This window comes from Pan troglodytes, chromosome 22, assembly GCF_028858775.2.
Source record: "Pan troglodytes isolate AG18354 chromosome 22, NHGRI_mPanTro3-v2.0_pri, whole genome shotgun sequence".
In the NCBI taxonomy this organism is placed as follows: Eukaryota; Metazoa; Chordata; class Mammalia; order Primates; family Hominidae; genus Pan; species Pan troglodytes.
The window spans coordinates 19889916-19911401 of NC_072420.2; positions in this window are offsets into that span (position 1 = coordinate 19889916).

Sequence of the window (21486 nt, forward strand, 5' to 3'; positions counted from 1 at the left end):
CAACTTTTGTTTTTGTTGCAATTGCTTTTGGGGACTTTGCCAAAAGTTATTAGCCAAGGTTGATGTTGCGAAGGATATTTACTAAGATTTCTTCTAGGACTTTTATAGTTTGAGGTCTTACATTTAAATCTTTAACTCATCTTTAGTTAATTTTTATGTATGGTGAAGGGTAGAGGTCCAGTTTCATTCTTCTGAATATGGCTAGCCAGTTATTCCAGCACCATTTATTAAATACAGAGTCCATTCCCCATTGCTTTTATTTGTCATCCATTTTGAGGATTATATGGCTGTGGGTATGTAGCTTTATATCCGAGTTTTCTATTTTGTTCTACTGGCTTATTTGTTTATTTTTGTACCAGTACCATGCTGTTTTGGTTACAGTAGCATAATAACGTAGTTTGAATTCGGGTAATGTGATGCTTCTGGCTTTGTTTTTAAAGATTTCTTTGGCTATTTGGGTTCCTTTTTGGTTCTATATGGATTTTGGTAGTTTTGCCTAATTCTGTGAAAAAGGATTGTGGTAGTTTGATAGGCATAGCATTGAATCTGTACATTGTTTTGAGCAGGATGGCTATTTTTACAATATTGATGTTTCCAATCCATGAGCATGGAATGTTTTGGCATTTATTTGCATTGTCTCTGATTTCTTTCAGCAGTGTTTTGTATAGTCCTTCTGGTAGAGATCTTTCACCTCCTTGGTTAGCTGTATTCCTAGGTATTTTAGTTTCTTTGTGGCTAGTGTAAATGGGTTCACACTGTTGATTTGACTTTCAGCCTGGATATTATTGGTGGATAGAAATGCTACTCATCTTTGTACATTGATTTTGTATCCTGAAACTGTGCTAAAGTCGTTTGTCAGTTCTAGGAGCCTTTTGATGGAGTCTTCAGTGTTTGAGATACAGAGTCATATCATCAGCAAAGAAAATTAGATTTCTTCTTTTCATATACAGATGCCTTTTATTTTTTCTCTTGCTTGATTTCTTTGACTGGGACGTTTAGTACTATGTTAAATAGTTGTGAAAATGGTCATTCTTGTCTTGTTCCAGTTCTTAGGGGTAATGATTCCAGCCTTTGCTTGTTCAGTGTAATGTTGGCTATGGATTTGTTATAAATGGCTCTTATTATTTTGAGATATGTTCCTTTGATGTTTAATGTGTTGAGAGTTTTTATTATAAATGGGTGTTGGATTTTATCAAAAGCTTTTTCTGTGTCTATTGAGACAATTCTATGTTTTTTGCTTTTAATCCTGTTTATGTGGTTAATTACATGTATTGATTTGTGTGTGCTGAGCCAACCTTGAATTTCAGGAATAACACCTACTTGATCATGGTGAGTTAACTTTTCGATGTGCTTCTGGCTATAGTTTGCTAGTATTTTGTGAAGGATTTTCATATCTATGTTCATCATGGATATTGCCCTGAAGTTTTCTTTTTTCATTGCACCTCTGTAGATTTTGTTATCAGGCTAACACTGGCTTCATAAAATGCATTAAGGAGGAGCCTCTCCTTGATTTTTTGGGATAGTTTCAGTAGGATTAGTACCAGTTCTTTTTCATACATCTGGTAGAATTTGGCTGTGAATCCATTTCATCCAGGGTTTCTTTTGGTTGGCAGGTATTATGTTACTTATTCCATTTCAGAACTTGATATTGGTCTATTTAGGGTTTCAATCACTTTCTGATACAATCACGAGAGACTGTGTTTCCTGGAATTTGTCCAGTTTTTCTAGATTTTCTAATTCATGTGCATAGTGGTCTCTGAGGACCTTTTGCATTTCTGTTGAATCAGTTATAATGTTATCTTTGTCATTTCCGATTGTACTTATTTGGATCTTCTTTTTTTGTTAATGTGGCTAGTAGTCCACCAATCTTATTTTTTCCTTTGAAAAACCAATTCGATTTCATTGGTGCTTTATATGGATTTTTGCATCTCAATTTCATTTAGTTCTTCTCTCATTTAAGTTATTCCTTTTCTTTGCTTACTTTGGGGTTGGTCTGTTCTTTTTTTTTCTCTCTAGTTTCTTGAGATGCAAGTTAGATTGTTACTTTGAGATCTTTCTAACTTCTTGATGATGGCATTTAGTCTTTTAAACTTCCCTCCTCACATTGCTTTAGCTGTATCCCAGCGATTTTGGTAAGTTATCTTGTGTTTGTTAGTATTTTCATTAATTGCACAAAGCTTTTTTAAAATTTCTGCTTCAATTTTTATGTACACCCAGAAGTTATTCAGTAGCAAGTTGTTTAATTTCCATATGTAGTTTTGAAAGATCTTCTTGATATTGATTTCTGTTTTTATTGGACTGTGTTCCAAGAGTTTGATTGTTATGATTACAAAATTTGAATTTATTGACACTTGCTTTATGACTGGGCATGTGGTCAGTCTTAGAATTTGTTCCATATGCAAACGAAAATAATTCATACTCTGTAGTTGTTGGGTGGAATGTTCTGTAGATGTGTATTAGAAAGTGCCAAGTTTAAGTTCAGAGCTTCTTTGTTACTTTTCTGCCTCAATGATATGTCTAATGCTGTAAGTGGGGTGTTGAAGTTTCCCACTATTGTTGTTGGCTGTCTAAGCCTTTTCATACATCAAAAAAATTGCTTTATGTATCTGAGTGCTCCAATATTCGGTGTGTATAGATTTAGGATAGTTAAATCTTCTTGTTAATTGTACACTTTGTCATTTTGTAATGTCCTTCCTTTTCCTTCTAAAGTGTTATTCATTTTTAGTCTGTTTATCTTATATAAAAATAGTAACTCCTGCTTTTTTGTTTTTCATTTGCATAATAGATCTTTTCTCATCCCTTTATTTTGAGCCTGTGGGTATCAATACATGTGAAATAGGTCTCTTGAAGACAGCAGATGGTGAGGTCTTGTCTTTTGATTCAGCGTGCTATTTTGTCTTTGAAGGGGGGCATTTAGCCCATTTGCATTCAGGGTTGATATTGATATGTGAGATTTTGATTCTGTCATGTTGTTAGCTGGTTGTTACATAGGCTTGATCATGTAGTTGCTTCGTTTGTGTGCTATGTGCTTAAGTATGATTTTGTGGTAGCAGATGTCCTTTCAATTCCATATTTAAGACTTCTTTAAAAACTTCCTGTAAGGATGGTCTAGTTGAAATAAATTCCCTCAGAATTTGCTAGTCTTAAAACAATTTTATTTATCTTTCACTTCCAAAGCTTAATTTGGCAGGATATGACATTCTTGACTGAATTTCTTTTCTTCAAGGACAACTGAAAATAGGCCCCCAATCTCTTCTGGCTTACAAGGTTTCTGCTGAGAGGTCTTCTACTAGCCTGATGGAGTTCCCTCTGTAAGTAACCTGCTGCTTCTTTCTAGCTGCCTTTAATTTTTTTTTTCCACTGGCCTTAGTGAATCTGATGACTATGTGCCTTTGTTAGAGTAATCTTATATAGCATCTAGTTATGGTTCTCTGTATTTCCTGAATTTTCATGTCATTCTTTCCAGAGAGATTAGAAAAGTTTTATGGACTATCTCCTCAAATATATTTTCCAAATTGCTTATTCTCTTTCCTTCTCTGTCAATAATGTCAATGAGTCATAGATTTTTCTCTTTACAAAATTTCATATTTTCAGAGGTTTTATTCATTTTTTTAAATGTTTTTCTTTATTTTGTCAGAATGAGTTGATTCAAGGAACTAGTCTTCAAGCTCCTGAGATTCTTTTCTCAGCTTGTCTCTTCTGCCATTAATACTTCTGATTGAATTATAAAATGATTGTAGTGAATTTTTCAGCTGTATAAGTTCAGTTTGCTTCTTTCTTGAAATGGCTATTTCAGCTCTTGGATCATTTTACTGAATTTCTTGATTTCTTTGGATTGGGTTTCAACTTTCTCCTGAATCTCCATTAAATTTTTTGCCCTCCAGATTCTGTATTCTGTCTGCCATTTTAGACTGCTTACGGACCATTGATGATGTTCTGGTAAACTTGGATTAAGGGGACACTCTGGCCTTTTGAACCACCTACGTTGTTGTGCTAATTCTTTCTCATCTTGGAGGGTTGTTGTTCCTTTAATTGTGGTATAATTTAATTACAGTCAGTTGGCTTTGTTTATGGATGTTTCTAGAGGGCTAAAGCTCTGTATGTGGTCTTTATTTATGGCTGAATTCTTACCCTTGGTTTCGTGGGACAGTATATTAGCAAAATATTTTTGGTGTTGTAGTTTGGGCAACTATCCAGCAGATGGCTATCTAGAGTAACTGCCAATAGATAAGTTCTTACTCAACCATGTGGCTCCTTTGTATTTCCTGGGTTTGCAGCTGTTCTCTGCAGTGAGGTGGGGGAGAGAGGTTACACTCTCACCAGGTATGCTCCTGGGCATTGGGAAGTCCCCTCGGATCACTGGCACTGTGCTTGGGAATTTATTTTGCTCCAAAAGTGGATATTCTGGGGTGTATTTCCTTGAGCAGAGGCTGGGGCAGGAAGATAGCCCACACCATTTCTGGACAGGCTCTCCTCCCCAGGAGCCATTCAGGGCTGGGAACTAGCATTAGCATTTGGGTATGTTGCACAGTGTTCCCAGCTTCCTCCTTCTTCAGACTCAGTGTCTGTGTCATGGTTCCATATATTCTTGGTGTTTTCTCTCTGAAGATCCATCCAAATTATGTTGGTTTACCTTTTGATCTCTCTTGATGGGAGCAGCATTTTCTGGCTGCATCTAGTTGTTGGCCATCTTGTCCCTCTAACACTGGAAATTTGATTGTGAGCTAGATTTAGTCCCTCACTACAAGCTGCATGGAGTCTAGAGGGGAAAATAAACTGGAATGCCAAGAGTTATGATAAAGCATGAGTTCAAGAAAAGGGGTTTCATTATTTTGTCTAAGGCAGGATTCCTAATTATTTTTGCATGGGGTTTGGATAAGAATCTATCAAGGAAACAACTCCAAGCTGTGATGAAGTCAGGGTCAGTCAGCCTTTTTATTATAAGTGATCAGAGATATCAAGATGAGGATACAAAGCAGAGCATGGAGTACTGAAGTACTTGTTTTCTAGAAACTTAAGGGACTCTTCAAATCATACATCATATTTATGTACCATTTTTAAAGGGATATTTTATTACTATTTGAAGGAATAATATTTTCACATATATTAAGTCAGTATGCCTTGAATGAGCTTATTGAATGTACTTTATTCTTCCCCACTACTTTCCCTCAAACTGGAGGAGACAGCTAAGGATGGAATCATGAATAAGAAGTGGTCGGAAAAACATAATCCCACATTTTATTCCTGGATACTGCACAGTCTTTTGTTATTAAGTTTAGCAAAAAGTTCTGAAACACAGTTCTAGATTTCTCTCATTGAACAATAGACTTAATTATCTTAATTTTATTTATCCAAAGTTTGAGAGTTAATTTAGAAACACAATGAATTATTAATAAGTTTGTATCTATCAAAAAGCACTCAAATACATAAACTTGAGTTTCTTAGTATAATACTTATCTTTTAATGTCTATGCATTAATATCTATTAATGCATGATAATATAATAACAACCACAAGACAAGACAAATTTACTGCCTATAAAAAGTTCATTGCTTAATAAAATGTTACTTTGTATTACTCATTCTTATTTAAATCTTGGTCTAGACAATTAAATATCAAACCCTACAAATTTATTGAGAATACTGACTAATTAATGACCAACACAAAACCTTCAGTGTAAATAGTACTTGTCTTTCATCTCCTCACCTAGATGATTAGTTATTGTTAACTGGTGAAAAAATCAGGAGCACATACATTAGTATGCATGGTGTCATAAGCGAATACAACATATACATTCTGTTTCCTCTCTTTCCACTCCTGGTATTTCCTTATATGGACTGCCTCATATCCAACCTAGAAGACATGAGACAAAAAAACCAACCTCAATTGATCAGAAAAATTTAAAATAGGATCATTATTTATCTTATAGAGAAAGACCTAAAATGAATATGAAGAAGAATATTTGATTTGATTAGAACATTACATTTTGTCATTATTTGTGCTAATTTCAATATGGTAAAATGAAGCCCCTGGATTCTCAGTCTGAAGTAAACTGGAGACCACTGTTTCAGTACCATTTTAGCACAAATATTTCACTTTTCCCTTGATATTAAAAAATAGCAGAAATGTATTTTCTTGCAATTGTTTTCTTAAGAGTGTTTCATGGGTAGCTCATTTTCCAAAGAAATATAAAGTCTAGTATGATCATCACATTCCAATATTTTTCAGGCAATTTTTTGGCATGCATATTTATCTTATTATGTTATTATATATAATTGGATAACAATATGATAATTAAGCATTTTTTCAGATATATCAAGGAGAAATTAAATGATGAAAGAGATTTGATACAGCTATAGATTAATATTTTGAGATCTAGATTTCAAAACTTCTGATTTTAAAATTTAGACTTTGTATAGCATTTTGATAGTATTGTTGGCTTGATATCAAATGTTTGGAGCTTGTGGATTATTCTTTTAATTTCAATATGAAGAATATTCAATCATTATTCTTACAATATATTGATTCAAATTTTCAATTTTTAAAATAAAGTTACATTGGGTAAATTCAAGTGTCATTGAAGTAAATTACACTACAGTGAAGAGTAGAAGGGGACAGGAAAAATATGTGTTCTCATAGTGTAGAACATTTATCATAAGAAGTAAATATTTTATGGGTCAGAAACCAGCACTTCTACTTTTATTTAAAATCATTGTATCTAGCAAATATGCATTTGTTATTTGATTTTATTTAAAACAGAGTGACATCTAGGTGACCATCAATAGTACTTGAGTCAAAATTTAAAAATTGACATGAAATTAATCATAATACAAAAGGTTGCTATTATAAATTATAGTGAAACTAAAATAAGAATAAATTTTTGAAATGTGCTAGTAGAGATATACAAAATGAAAGTTGCTCTAAAACATTGTGTCCCTCTTTGAGTTAGCTGTTGTCACAAAAATGCTGCATGATAATAATATAATAACAACCATAATACCAACCACAAGATCTCAGTGGAATGTACTAACAAGCATTTATTTAGCTCATAAGTCTACAGAATGGCTGGCAGGGAGACTAACCTAGACAGAGTTCTCTTGAGTATGGTTCTCTTCCACTTGTCTTTCATCTATTTCTTGGGACAGCAGGCTAGCCCAGACGTATTCTCATTGTGTTGGCAAAGACAAAAAAAAGTTCAGGTGTAAAACTCACAACATATTTCAAGAATATATTATATAATATCTGCTAAAATACTATTGGTTGAAATAAATTATATGGCTGAGCCCAGCTTTAAAGGGCAGAAAGAATGTACCTCCCAATCTGATCTTAAAGCAAGTTCATGATCAAGCTCAACTACAAAGAAGTCAAAACCTATATTCCTTCCCTTGAAAGTGAAGGAGAGTGGTGAATATTTCTGACAAAATAATTTACCCGATAACTATATTAGTAAGACTATGTGTTATAATCTATAATTGGCTATAGTATAATGAAAGTAATCTTACAATTTACACAAGTGGCTACTAAAATGGTTCACTTAAAAATACTTTTGGTAAACCCATTTAAAAGGTATCATTTAAGTAAAGAAGATAATAAAATTAATCTCAAAATGTATGTTCAGCGGGACTTGAGTAGGAGGTCTTTAACTCTTTTTTGTTTTTTGGTAGAAGAATTGCTACTGAAAACATACCAGTTTTGTAACAACTTCTATGTATCAAAGTGGATATATTGAGTAAAAAAGGAACCAGTCTTTGCCTGGCAGGACATCATTTGACATTAGAAATGGATATGTTTCTTTTTTTTTTACTCTGGGGTAGAAAAGAATACTGGGTGATTCTTAATCTTGAAAGAGAGGGGGCTTTCCTTGGCTAGTTGTAATGCAGTATTACTTTTTAAAATCTATGACAAATAGACTTTAGAAAGTTTCAGTGGGAAAGCTTAAATGTTTCTTTTCATAAATGATCATTAATATATGTTATGAAAATAAAGGAAAGAAACACACGATTTTTCTTTAATCCTTTACATCTCACACTGTTATGAGAATATGTGCATGTTTCATAATATTTCTGACAAAGATGAATCTTCACCCTTAATTCCTCTCAATTGTAAAGTAAAATGCTTAATGAACATATTTTTTGAAGATATCTTGTGTGTAAACAACACATGTAGGACTCCCAAAATGAGAACCACATTATGCACTAGGAACTTGCCCACAGATGAATATCTTCTTGTTTGTCTTTAAAAGTGAGGTGGAAGGAGATGACAGGAAAAATGTCCTCTCTTTTGTCAGACACCAGGAAGAGCTCTTTATCTAGAAGGTATTTATCTTTGCATCAGAGGACAAAAAACATAACATTTCATGTGAAGAACCAATGACCACAATATTTAGGGATAACAACAGAAGTCATTTCCTGCATCCTTCAATTCATTGACATGATAATATAAATTCTCATTCTCCTCCTCTTAGTTGGCATGAGAAACCAAAGCTTTTTTCAGCTTCAGAGTAAGTTCAGCTGAGGCCTCCTTTGTGACTGTGTCACGGCTCAATTTCTTTCTGCTCAATTTCAGTCCCTTCCCTCACTGGTGTTGATCCCAAGAGCAATTCCTAATGAACCCATTACACACTAATCTTCACCTCAGAGTTAGTTTCCCAGAATATCCAAGGACTAACGGGAGTCTTCTAATAAACATTCATGGGCTAGCTCATCCATGAGATTGTAGGCTTCTCAAGCAAATTTAACTTAGATGAATGTTATAGAAGTACGTTAAATAGAAAAGTGAAGTGATCATCTGATAAAAATTGATTTGAAATGGCAGAGTATTAACAGGTAAGAATATGAGGCTATTTTACTCATCAAAGCAAGAAAGAACAGGGCTAATAGCTGATAGCTAACGTACATATGACACTGTTCTAAATAAATTAATATAATATGTTATTAATATTCATAAAAATGCTAAGATGTAGGTAATACATTTATCTCTATTACCTCATATTATATGATAAAAATGGACCACAGAAAGGTTTAGTACATTGTCTAAGGTCATGCGACTGGTAAGTGGTGAAGCCAGGACTTGAGCCAGTAGTGTGGCTTCGGAGTTCTTTCTCTTTCTCTCTATAGCCATGATATACAATTGACCCTTGAACAATTTGGGGGTCAGGGGCATTGATGCTCTGCCAGTCAAAATCCACGTATCATTTTTGACTCAGCCAAATTTAACTACTAATGGCTTACTGCTGATCAGAAGATTTACTGATAATATAAACAGTCACATAATGCATAGTTTGTATGTTGTATGTGCTATATACTGTATTTTTATAATAAAGCAAGCTAGAGAAAAAAGTTATTAAGACAATCATACAGAAGAGAAAATTTATTTACTCTTCATTAAGTAAAAGTGGATCATCATAAAGGTCTTCATCTTTGTCATCTTCACAGTATGTAGGCTGATGAGGAGGAGGAAAAGGAGGGATAGGTCTTGCCGTCTCAGGGTGGCAGAGGCAGAAGAAAATCCATACATACGTAGACCCACACAGTTCAAACCTGTGTTGTTCAAGAGTCTACTGTGTATCTGGTGATTGCTAAGACAGTAGGAACAGCAAGACAGTTATGTGAGCAGAATAATATTATATTAATGAGGTGAAGTGAATAGGCATTTTAAATGTGATTATTGTATTTGAACAGAAGTTTGATGTACCTATGGAATCCAAGAGGAAGTCTGTTGTAGCTAGCTGAAAGTGCAGCTCTGAGCCTATGAGAAATCTATGAAGGCGCTAAAGAGCTGGAAGCCAGAGGACATTAATGATAGCTGGAGCCATGGCTAGTGATATGATGATTCATGGAGACTGGGTGGAAGGAAAGAGAAATGATAAGGTCAAGAATAGAATCTGGGTTGTCATGATGGTATTATGTGCCTGTAGTGACAGCTACTAGGGAGGCTGAGGAAGAAGGATCGCTTGAGCCCAGATGTTCAGGACCAACCTGGGCAACATAGCAAGACCCCATCTCTAAAAAATTAATTAATTAATTAATTTTATTAAAGGTAAAATAAAAAGAATAGAAACTGGGTAGGGTGCCTGCACTTAAACATTCTCTGTGCTGAAAATAATGACACAGAAACAAAATATCCACAGGTTTTAGTAATAATAGAAATAGCTAAGATTCATATGCTTATTTTATATATACATAAGATTATAAGATGTAAGTTACTCAAAATCTATGCCTTGTATCTTGAAGCATCAAATTATTTTTTTCAATTAATAGAAATAAACCTATAAATACTCATGCTTATTTCAATCAGTGACTCCTATAACCCATATTTCAGAAGAATTTTCTGAAGTGTTAGTAAACTTCTAAATGTCTTCAATTTCATGGTTTGTTAACTTTTAGAGACATCAATATTTTTGAATAAGTAAAAGCATTAGAATGATTAATTACATGGTTTAGCTAAAATTCAAATGAAATATGTACCTTTTCTCTCACTAACTCAAATTTGTTTCAAAAGAATTGTGAGTTTTGAAGGAAAAACACTGAAGAGTCAGAGTTTTATGATAATGAACAAAAACTAAGATTAAAACATATATAACAAATAATTTTATTAAAAATTTTCCTTGTTTGTATTAATTATAACATAAAATTATATAAAGTAAAATGTTTTTCCATAAATAGTGTCTGAAAAAATGTCTTTTATTATGCCAATTTTTCACAAATATTTACATCTTGTAATAAACTTTGTAGTTAGGTGCTTCAAAGAAAAAGTATTTCTAATTTCTTTTGTCCATACTACTCCTAAAAAGAAATCAGTACTGCATCAGTATTCAGAAACCAAAATTCAAACTTTCTGTGAGTTCTGTCTCCCTTCAGTGGACTGTTAAAATAATGATGACTTTTTTCCTCCTTGCTATTTCAGTTTTCATTATTGTTAACATAAATGATGAATGTGGCACAACATAATTGAATTATCCCAGTTTATCACCCCTATTTGTCTTAAAAACTATTTTCCTTATATGTTTCAGTTTACAAGATGTTTGGTCATTTATTTAAAAAACTCTCTAGCATTTATCTGAGGAAAAAAAACACTCAATGGCCTAAGTTGATATAAAATTAATTTATAACTGTGCTCTGATTTATTGGTTATTAGTTTTATTTCTGTGAAGAAATAAGTTTAAAAGTACATCAGATAGATGTACATCAGATACAAAGAAAGAAAGCTTTTACCTTAATTCTATATCCTGAGGGACTTGAAATGCCTAAATGACTAAGAATATGATTGATAATCCAAATGTTTCTTTTTATTAAAAAAAGATAAATATTTTCACATACTGCTTATGGACTTGAAAGGTTAAAAATGTTCCAAGTTTGTTTCCCCTTAAGATATATGGATGTAACTACTTCTTTCTAGCTGTCCAAAATCATTGATATCTGGGTTATGAACCTAGAATGTCTACATATAGATTATCGTTTTAAACTATTCTTTCTTTTTCTTTTAGAGGTTTTAATTCAATCCAGAAATGGAATTTATCTCAGGCCCCTTTCCATTTGTTTCACAATATTATCTGAATGACAATTATTGTATATCATTACATCATACCTTATAATTCATTTTGGCCGGGTGCGGTGGCTCACGACTGTAATCCCACCACTTTGGGAGGCCAAAGCAGGTGGATCACGAGGTTAGGATATTGAGACCATCCTGGCCAACATGGGGAAACCCCGTCTCTACTAAAAGACAAAAAAATTAGCCGGGCGTGGTGGCGTGTGCCTGTAGTCCCAGTTACTCAGGAGGCTGAGACAGGGGAATCGCTTGAACCCAGGCAGCGAAGGTTGGAGAGCTGAGATCGCGCCACTGCATTCCAGCCTGGTGACAGAGCAAGACTCCGTCTCAAAAAAAAAAAAATCATTTCACATGACATTAATGCATACATTGCATTTGATAACTAATTGAAGGCAGTGCCATTTTAATAGTATGCTATATAAAACTATTCATACTCTCCAGGAGATATTTTTGATATGATATCATGAAAGAGAAATCTGCTTCATTGTCTTTCTTACAATTGTCATCAATCGTAAGGTGTGTTGAATTGTTTTGGCCAAAATGCTGTATGAACAATGTAGCCCAAGCTGAAGTTGTCTCAGATGGAGATGAAGAACTTATTGGGAACTGGAGCAAAGGTCACTCTTGCTATGCTTTAGCAAAGAGACTTATCACTTTAACTAAAAGTGATAGCACTATCCATTTCAAAGACAAATTTTATTACATCATGAAAGTAAAATAAAAAATTAATTGGAATTGTGACTTATGAAAATGGAGTCAAAGTATTTTTCCCTATTTCTACTTCTAAGACCAACTAAAAATCCTGGCTATTACATGTCAAACAAACAGAATCCTGTAAAATATTAAAACAAAAAACAGAAAAAGTAAAAAAAATACAAGTAATGACACAGAAGTAAGATCTCTGGATTTTATTTTGCCATGTATATCTCATAATTGGTGTGGGTAAACTGGACTGGTAACCCACCCAGCATGGCCAAGGGGTTCAGAACAAAAATAGAAAGCTTCAAGAAAAATTGATCTGTTTAGCCAAAAGGCCAAGAAAGGGACATCCTAGCAAGTCAGAACATTTTCATACAATAATCACTCTACCTACCCATGCATCACAATGTTTGAGGGAGGAAGTAGCCCCTATTCCCAATGCACCAGTGAATACCTACTGGGTAACCAAACCTTACACCCTGACCAGGCAGAAATTAGGCACCCCCACCTGTCCTTTTGGGATGGTGACATAACAGGTTGAATAGGAAGTCACAACTTAGCAGTGTCAGAAGAGTCTATGTGGTAAGCCTGGACTTCTACTCCTTCCTTGCAGTAAAAGTCAGTGATATGGTTTGCCAAATCACATTTTAATCTCAGACATTTTAATCTCAGTGATTAACATTCACTCAGTGCCAAAATGTCATCTTCCATTGTAATCCCCACAATACCCAGGTGTCAACGGTGGGATCAGGTGGAGGTAATTGGATCATGGGGGTGGTTTCCCCTGGTGCTGTATTTGTGATAATGAGTGATTCTTATGAGATCTGATGGTTTTATAAGCATCTGGCATTTCCCCTGCAAGCACTCACTCTGTTCTGCTGCCCTGTGAAGAAGGTGCCTGCTTCTCCTTTGCCTTCTGCCTTGATTGTAAGATTCCTGAGGTTTCCCCAGCAATGTGGAACTGTGAGTCAATTAAACTTCTTTCCTTTATAAATTATCTAGTCTTGGGAATTTCTTCATAGCCATGTGAAAATGGACTAATACAGCAAATTGGCACCACATGCTTTATAGTGGCACAGCCTGTCTCTTAAACAAAAGTGAATTTCCATTTAGAAACATTTTACGAATTAGTGAAAGAAATGTTAATTGTCTATTATTCTCCTTAATATTATCCTTAAGCAGAAGACCTCCACCAAATTGCTGTAACATTTTTAAAGTGTTGTTTTCATTCAAGACGGAAAATCTTTCCAGATTTCTCTCTGTGTTTTCTTTACGTTATTTAAAAATGCTCAATTTTATAATTTATTTCAAATTATATTCGACAAAATGTAGCTCCTACTTTTAAAGACCAAATAGGTCAACAGTGTTGATTTTGCAGTATTCTTTGAATGAATTACTAAAATATTTAGCATATGCCAAAGACATCTGGCAAAGAGATTGTATAAAAATAAATGTTCAGAGACAGAAACCAATGTTATAAAACTCGGCCATTCACTGGGCATGTATAAGCATAAGCACATTTTCATATATTTTCTGTTTCCATAATTTTATGAAAGTAATTAATAATTTCTCCAGTAACAACTAATAATGAGCAATGGTACAGAGACCAATGAATTATTGATAAGAAAAATAATTTATGAGAATGCATTTCCTATTTTGTCTACTTAATTTTGCTTTGAAAATTCTCAATCTTATAGAAGCATAAAAAATTTAGCAGAATAATTTATTTCAGTCACAAAATTTCTCAAAATTAATTTAAAAAATAAATGTGTCTGAGTTAAATTAATTTTCATCAGCATTAAACCTGATAAACAACATGGCATGTTTAATTTATGCTTTGATTTTTTATATAGCATCAAGTTTTTAGACCAAATAATCTGTTAATTATTGTAAATTATATAGCACTTTGGATATTACTCTTTTGTGTAAAATCATTCACAAGCTATTTTTTTGAAGTATTCAACTTTTTTCCATTAGACACCTTCCAAAAACAGCCATTTTTATATGGCCTCTTAAGTTTTCCCATTATTCATTATTTAATTAGCTGCTTCTTTTTACTTAGAATCTATTCATTAATTTATGATTCATAAGTTTGAAGGCAGAAATATTGTTCCACTTATCTTTTGTCCTGGTTTCTAATGATTAAAAAATTGTCCTTATTCATAGTAGTCATAGCCTTACAACAACTTAAGGCCTAAGTTATTATTACCTTAATTTAAAGATACAACTTTATTGTTTAAATCATAAAACATTCTTATAAATGCATGTGGGGTATATTTTCCCCAGGTTTTCTCAAGAAGTAGATAATACTTTGTTAGCAATTGGTATACGAATATTGACATCCACTAACTTACCAAGAGAACTTGAACCTCTACTTAGAAAAGATTATTTCCAAACAATTTGATAATATTTCTCTAATCTGGTTTACTTTATCTTTCTTCTACTTCTGCCGTCTTCATGAGGACATTAGCATTATTGTTCCCTCAGCTATTAAAAAAAGTAAAATTTTAAATTAACAATCAAAAGAAATATGCCATTTGTGGGAAAAACTATTTCTATTCTTGTCACATAACACTTTACAAAACACAATGGTTTCAAATCGTGAAACCACCTGGTATCTCTTGCACGTAGCTCAATCACTCGCATCTAATAAGAACCAAATGGCATGGTGGCACCTGCCTGTAGACCCAGCTACTTGGGAGGCTGAGGCAGGAGAATTGCTTGAACCCGGGAGGTAGAGGTTGCAGTGAGCCGAGATGGTGCCACTGCACTCCAGCCTGGGCGACACAGGGAGATTCCGTCTCAAAAAAAAAAAAGAACCAAATGAATACTTTTTGTATAAGCTAAGTTTATAGAATTTTAGAGAAAATATGTGTAAACAACTTTGCTTTTTTTTCCACAGAGGTAGTGAATAGTATACAAAGTGCATTAAAGATATTCATCATTATATTAGACAGTAAAAATGTAAAACATTGAAATCCATTTTAAAGAAATATTAAGGGCTTTTATCTACAAAATAACTTGTATTATTTTCTTTGAAATAAATTAAAATTAGCAGGACTTTTTCTTAGCTTTTATTTACTGAAAAGTTAGTGGGCACTTTTTAATTCAAACCACAATTTAAAACCAGCATCTAAAACAGATGAGGAGTTTGGGGAAAGTGTGTTAATGTACCCTTCATTCCAATGAAAAGTATGTTTCCACAATTTATTTTACCTATTCTTTTCTTTTGTTAGTAGGCTCAAATATGTCAATAGATATAATTAAAGTTTATATCACAGTAATAGCACTGCTATAGAGTCTTTGTATAGGAGAGTCAAAAGAGACACTTTGATGAGGATATGAAAGGGTTGAAAAAGCTCTAAATAGCTTTGTTTACAAAGGAACAAACTAAATAAAAAGGAGACATTAGCTTGTGAAGAACATGGTTGGAACCATTTGAAGTACATTATTTATTCAAGAGAAAAGAATAGTCTTTTAAAATTTATTTTTAACCCAGGTTAAGTGTCTTAAAAAAAAAAACAAAATAACTTTATCTGCTAAATAGGTGAAAATTTCCTGTAATATTATTTTTGGCATTCTAGAATTTTTTTCCACTTTCTACTGTATCACAACTTATTTAACTTTACAGTGATGAATTCCAATAGCATGCAATGTAAGGACGATTATTTTTCTGTCTTAAGAAAGTCTTTTCTCTTACCTTGCTTTTCTCACCGTGCATTTCTTGTTTGCTCCCCTTAGCAGCAAAACTTCTTGTAAAATATGCATTCTCTTCAATTATTTCATTCTCTCTTGAATCTGTTCAACTTGCTCTCACCTCCACCAGTACATGGTAACTGCTACACCTTCATTTTACTAAATTAGCTCTTCCTTTCCCTTCTCAGTTCCACATCAATATACATTCAGCAGCACTCACTCCACCCTGCTTGAATGAATTTCCTTCGCTTGGCTTGCAAGACTCCAACATGCTCTCTCAGCTCCCTGCTGCCTTGCTGTTACTCCTTTAGCTCTCTCTTACTGGTTCACCCCCTTCCTCCAATCTCTAAACATTCAGTAGTTAGCAGTAGGGCTAGCATTAAGGTTAGGGTTAGGATTCTGCCTTTGTACTTGCTCTCTTCTAGGTAGCCTCATACACTTAATGATCCCATCCAGTTTTACAGCTTTACATACAATCTCTGCGAACAATTCCCAAATATATACATCCAATATATCTCCCATCTGAATTCCAGCCCCACGTGTGCCAGTTCAATATCCGTGCTTTGATGATTAGCAGGCATCTCAGAGAGAACCAATTAACCCATGAAAAATTAAACCATGATCTTCCATTCCCCTAAATCTGCTTTCCCCCTTGGTGATTTCATTGCTCAAGGCAGAAGTTCAGTCTTCTTTTCCTGCCATATGCCACATCACATTTCCCAGGAATTAAACCTTGGCTCTTCCTTCAGAATACATTCCAAACTGGACCAACTCTTACTCTATTCAGGTAGCATTTCTTACCTGGAAGACTTCAATAACCTTCAAAAAAGTCTTCATTTGTTTCCCTTCACCTCTTTCAGTCTATTCTTAACAATATGGAAAAATGATCCTTAAAAAATAAAGATAAATAAGATAAACTGACTTGAAACCCTAGTGTCAAGATAAAATTCCAATACAACAGAATAGATATGATCTCACCCAGATCCTATAACTTTGAGAAGATGTCTGGATAAGATCTCTACACACTGAAAGCCATAACCATTTATTGGATTCTGTAGTCAGATATCAAAAGTGTTAGCATCAGCTTATATTTTTCAAAAAGCAGAAACATAAAAATTAGAGAGTTAATTTACATTAGCTGCAAAGGTAAACAATGCAAATTAAACTGTCTTCATTATAAGTTTATTATTTTTATTTTAATTGGTCACTTAGAAAACTGACCTGATGGAGCTAAAAGCATGTCTTTGGCCAGTTTCTCATTAAGTTCAAGTCTGTATGACATTCTGACCTTCCTTTTTCTTGACAAAGTTAGAATTCAAGGAAAATACTAGAAATTCTGCTTTCTGATTCATCCATGAAAAAATGTGTCTCAATTATTGTGCCAAACATCAGCACATAAACTTAAACAAATCTTTGACATATAGAATGTAACCTACACTATGACATCAGTATTGTGTTAAGAAATGAACCCAGTTTTAAGAAAATATTGTATCATTATTATAGTGCTAACTAAACTTTAGTAGACAAAAGTTGATATAAATTTAAAAACAAGATTCAATGTCTTGTTGACATTACATGAGAGAAGCAGTAAGCTTTAGAGCGAGGATAAGTTTGTAGTCAGAAGATCTGGAATTGTATACTAGTTTTCTACTCTAGGAGAAAGAAAATATAATATGATATAACTTTTCTTATCTGTTTTACATAACTCATAGGATTGGGAGGAGCAATTTACCATTAATTTTGGAAAAATAATACAGTTGTAACAGTTTATTATGTAAGTGAATATTATATCTAAGCTTTTTTTAACTTTTGTTTTAGGCTTAGGGTACATGTGCAGTTTTGTAATATAGGTAGATTTATATTACGGGGATTGGTTGTACAGATTATTTAGTTACCTAGGTACTAAGCCTAATACCCAATAGTAATTTTTTATGATCCTTTCCCTCTTCCCACCCTACTCCCTCAAGTAGGCCCCAGTCCGTGTTTTTCCCCTCTTTGTGTCTATGTGTTCTCATCATTTAGCTCCCACTTATAAGGGAGAACATGCAGTATTTGATTTTCTGTTCCTGTGTTGGTTTGCTAAGGATAATGGCCTCCAGCTTTATCCATGTTACTGTAAAGGACATGATCTCATTCTTTTTTATGTCTGCATAGTATTCCATGGGTGTATATGTACCCCATTTTCTTTATGTAATCTGTCATTGATGGATATTTCATTTGATTCCATGTCTTTGCTGCTATAAATAGTGCTGCAATGAACGTATGTGTGCATATATCTTCATAATAGAACAATTTATATTCCTGTGAGTGTATACCCAATAATGAGATTCCTGGGTCAAATGGTAATTCTGTTTTTAGCTCTTTGAGGAATCATCAAACTGCTTCTCACAATGGCTGAACTAATATACACTCCCACCAACAGTGTATAAAAATTCCCTTTCTGCACAACCTGTCCCACATCTGTTAATTTTTTTACTTTTTAATAATAGCCATTCTGACTGGTATGAGATGGTATTTCACTGTAGTTTTGATTTGCATTTCTCTAATGATCAATGATGTTGAACTGTTTTTCATATTATTGTTGGCTACATGTATGTCTTTTTTTGAAAAATTGGTCATGTCTTTGCACACTTTTTAATTTTTTTTTTTTTGGTAAATTTGTGTAAGTTCTTTATAGATGCTGGATATTAGACCTACGTCAGATCCATAGCTTGCAAATATTTTCTCCCATTCTGCAGGTTGCCTCTTTACTCTGTTGATAGTTTATTTTGCTGTGTAGAAGCTCTTTAGTTTAATTAGATCCTATTTGTCAATTTTTGCTTTTGTTGCAATTGCTTTTGGAGTCCTCATCATAAACTCTTTGTTCCTATGTCCAAAATGATATTGCCTAGGTAGTCTTACAGGGTTTTCATAGTTTTGAGTTTTACATTTACATCTTTAATCCATTTTTAGTTGATTCATGCATATAGTGTAAGAAAGGGGTCCAGTTTCAATCCTCTGCATATGATTATCCAGTTTTACCAGCACCATTTATTGAATAGGAAGTCTTTTCCCCATTGCCTATTTTTGTCAGCTTTATCAAAGCTGATTGTTATAGGTGTGCAGCCTTATTTCTGCCTTCTCTATTCTGTTCCGTTGGTCTATATGTTTGTTTTAGTTCCAGTACTCATATGGCTTGGCTATGCCCTGCCCAAAATCTCATCTTGAATTGTCATCTCCATAATCCCCACGTATCAAGGATGGGACCAGTTGGAGATAATTGGATCATGGGGGTGGTTTCCCCCATGCTCTTCTCGTGGTAGCGAGTGAGTCTCATAGAATCTGATGGTTTTTAAGGGTCTTGCATTTCCCCTGCTTGCACTCACTCTGTCCTGCTGCACTGTGAAGAAGGTGCCTGCTTCTCCTTTGCCTTCCTCCATAATTGCAAGTTTCCTGAGGCCTCCCAAGCAATGTGAAACTGTGAGTCAATTGAAACTCTTTCCTTTACAAGTTACCCAGTCTTGGGTATTTTCTTCATAGCAGTGTGAGAATGGACTAATACAAGTAGCATGCTGTTTTGGCTACTGTAGCCCTGTAGTATACTTTGAAGTCAGGTACTATGATGCATCCAGCTTTGTTCCTTTTACTTAGAATTGCCTTAGTTATTTGGGTTCTTTCATGGTTGCATATCAATTTTAAAATATTTTTTTCTAGTACTGTGAAGAATGTCATTGGTAGTTTGATAGGAGTAGCACTGAATCTGTACATTGCTTTGAGCAGAATGGTTTAATGATACTGATTTTTCCTATCCATGAGTATGGAACATTTTGCCGTTTTTGGTGTATCTTTGATTTCTTTGAACAGTGTTTGTAATTCTCATCATAGAGATGTTTCACTTCCCTGTTTAGCTATATTCCTAGGTATTTTATTCTTTTTATGGAATTTGTGAATGGGATTGCGTTCCTGATTTGGTTCTTGGCTTGCCTGTTGTTGGTATATAGGAATGCTAGTGTCTTTTTGTTTGTTTGTTTGTTTGGGTTTTTTTTTGACAGAGTTTTGCTCTGTCACCCAGGCTGGAGTGCAGTGGCATGATCTTGGCTCACTGCTAACTTTGCCTCAGGGTTCAAGTGACTTTCCTACCTCAGCCTCCCAAGTAGCTAAGATTACAGGCATGTGCTACTACACTCACACCCAGATATAAATATATATTAGTATTTTTACTAGAGATGGGGTTTCACCATGTTGGCCAGGCTAATCTCGAACTCCTGGCCTAAAGTGATCCACCCACCTCGGCCTCCCAAATTGCTGGGATTACAGGCAAGAGCCACCGTGCCCAGCCTAATGCTAGTGATTTTTGTACTTTGATTTTGTATCCTGAAACTGCTGAAGTTATTTAACAGCTGAAGGGGCTTTTGGGTTGAGACTATGTGGTTTTCTAGATATAGAATCATGTCATCTGCAAGCAGGGTTAGTTTGACTTCAACTTTTCTTATTTGGTTGTTCCTTATTTCTTACTCTTGCCTGATAGTTCTGGCCAGGAATTCCAATACCATGTTGAATAGGAGTGGTGAGAGACAGTACCCTTGTCTTTTGCCAGTTGTTAAGGGGAATGCTTCCAGCTTTTGCCCATTCAGTATGATGTTGGCTGTGGATCTGTCATAGATGATTCTTAATATTTTGAGTTATGTTCCTTCAATACCTAGTTTATTGAGAGTATTTAACATGAATGAATATTGAATTTTATCAAAAGCCTTTTCTGCATCTATTGAGATAATCATGTGATTGTCTTTAGTTTTGTTTATGTGATGAATCACATTTATTGATTTTTATATGTTGAACCAAGCTTGCATCCTGGGGATGAAGCCTGCTTGATCATGGTGGACTAGCTTCTTAATGTGCTGCTGGATTTGGTTTACAGGTATTTTATTGAGGATTTTTGCGTGGATGCTCATCAAGGATGTTGGCCTGAAGTTTTCCTTTTTTCCTTTGTCTCTGCCAGATTTTAATATTATGACAACGCTGGCCTCATAGAATGAGTTGAGGAGGGTTCCTCCTCCTCAATATTTTAGAATAGTTTCAATAGAAATGGCATCAACTTTTCTTAGTACATCTAGAAGAATTTGGCTGTGAATCTCTCTGGTCTTGGGCTTTTTTTTTTTTTTTTTTTTGATGGTAGGCTGTTTATTAGTGGTTCAATGTCAGAGTTCATTATTTTTCTGTTCAGAGAATCAAGTGCTTTGTTGTTCAGCCTTGGGATAGTGTGTGTCCAGGAATTTATTCATCTGTCTTCTAGGTTTTCTAGTTTGTTTTCATAGAGGTATTCCTCTGTGGTCAGTGGTAACATTGCCTTTGTCATTTCTAATTATATTTATTTGGATTTTCTCTCATTTCTTCTTTATTAGTCTAGCTAGTGGCCTATTTTAATTTTTTCAAAAAAAAAAATCAACTCCTGGATTCATTGAGCTTTTGAATGGCTTTTGTGTCTTAATCTTCTAGTTTGGCTCTTTTTTTTTTTTTTTTCTTGTCTTCTGCTAGCTTTGGGATTGGTTTGCTCTTGATTCTC